Genomic DNA, 2,280 nt, shown 5'->3' with positions numbered 1-2,280 from the left:
CCTTGCTGTCCTTAGTATTTTTTCATTGTTATTTACTTTTTCCAGTTTCACTACTATATGCCTTGCAGTAGGTCTTTTTACATTGACATATTTTGGAGATCTGGTATCCTCTTCCACATCGATTTCCAGCTTCTTCCTTAGGTTTGGCAATTTCTCTGCTATTATTTCTTTGAACAAGCTTTCTGCTCCATTCTTCTTCTCTTCTCTCTCTTGAATGACTATAATTCTTATTTTGCATTTCCTAATTGAATTGGATATTTCTCAGAGACTTTCTTCATTTCTTTTTAATTCTCTTTAATTCTCTCTCCTCCCCTACCTGGAGCATTTCAATATGTCTACCCTCAATTATGCTAATTTTCTCCTCTATGATGTCTGCTTGAGCATTCAGGGAATCCACATTTTGTTTTGTCTCATTGATTGTGTCTTTCATCTCCAATATTTCTGATTGATTCTTCTTTATAGTTTCAATATCTTCTGTTATGTAGCTCCTGAACACATTGAATTGTTTCTCTACATTCTCTTTTGACTCATTGAGTTATTGATGATAGCTATTTTGAATTATCTGTCATTTAGGTTACATGTTTCTGTGTCTTCTGGACTGATTTCTGGGTACTTATTTTTTCTATGGTTTTGAGATTTAATATAACTCTTAACACTGCTAGAGGGTGTTGCTTTGTTCTTTTGCTTCCTGGTATTATTTGGTCACAGTTACCACCTATTGCCACGGGGTGTGGGTCAAGAACTATATATTCTGAGCTGTCTGCCTTCCACCAGCATGCCAGGTGCTGGAACCCACATTGGGTGGGTGGATGGACAGTTCACTTTCTTCTGCATGCTCTCATGGGCTTAATTGCTCTGCTCTCACTATCTGCTCTCCTGGGGTATGGGCTTGATGAGGTCAACCTCGTGTTAGGTTTCACCTTGATAAGGGCTTTCCCCTAGGCTGGGAGGGACCTTTGGGATCTTTGATGTTCTTGCAAAGGAGTGTTCCCTCCTCCTTTCCTTCCCTCTGGGAGGCTGTGTGCCATCCCAGATTGCAGTCTTTTGGGGCAAGAATGAAATTTTCTCTTTTCCCATACCTCCTCCTCTGAGGGGGGCTCCAGCCTGTCTACTGTCCAACGTGTGGCTGCATGGGTCTCTCAGACATCTTTTGTGTTGTGTGCATGTCCTCTATTGGAGTACGACTGTATTTTTTGTTGTATGATGTAGGGGACAGATTGCCAGGAGATCTCACTCTGCCATGATGCTGATGTCACTCTCTACACATTCTTTTCAAATGCACATGGAATAGTCTCCAGGATTGACCACATATTAGGTCAAAAAACAAGTCTCAATAAATTTAAGAAGATTAAATGATACCAAGCAAGTTTTCTGCCCATAAAGCTATGAAACAAGAAATCAAGTGCAGGAAGAAAATAAGAAAAGCCACAAATATGTGGAGATAAACAAAATGCTACTGGACAATGTTTGGGTCAATGAAGAAATGAAAAGAGAAATTAAGAAAATATCTGGAGACAAATGAAAATGGAAATACAGCATGCCAAAATTTATTGGATAGAGCAAAAGAGGTTCTAAGAGGGAAGTTTATAGCAATACAGGACTATATCAACAAAGAAGAAAAATTCCAAATAAACATTCTAATAGTGCACCTAAAGGAACTAGAAACAGAAGACCAAAGCCCAAAATCAGTAGAAGGAAGGAAACAATAAAAATCAGAGCATAAATAAATAAAATAGAGACTAAAAAAATCAATGAAACCAAGAGCTGATTCTTTGAAAAGGTAAACAAAATTGAGAAACCTTTAGCTAGACTCCCCAAGACAAAAAGAGAGAATGCTCAAATAAATAAATTCAGAAATTAAAGAGGAGAAATTACTACAGATACCTCAGAATACAAAATATTATAAGAGAATACTACAAAAAGCTATATGCCAACAACTTGGATAATCTAGAGGAACTGGATAAATTCTTAGAATCATACAACCTTCCAAAACTGAATCAAGAAGAAATAGAGAGTTTGAATGGAACAATCACCAGTAAGAAGATCAAAACAGCAATCAAAAACCACCCAAAAACTAAAAGCCCAGGACCTAATGGCTTCCCTGGTGAATTCTAGCAAATATTCAAAGAAGACTTAATACCTATCCTTCTCAAATTCTACCAAAAAATTGAAGAGGATGGGAAGCTTCCTAACTCGTCCTACAAAGCCAACATTCTCCTGATACCAAAATCAGACAAAGGAGAAAACACAAAAGGAAAATTACAGGCCAAGATTACTGAT

Source organism: Equus asinus, chromosome X, assembly GCF_041296235.1.
Source record: "Equus asinus isolate D_3611 breed Donkey chromosome X, EquAss-T2T_v2, whole genome shotgun sequence".
In the NCBI taxonomy this organism is placed as follows: domain Eukaryota; kingdom Metazoa; phylum Chordata; class Mammalia; order Perissodactyla; family Equidae; genus Equus; species Equus asinus.
This window is presented reverse-complemented; position numbering follows the sequence as displayed.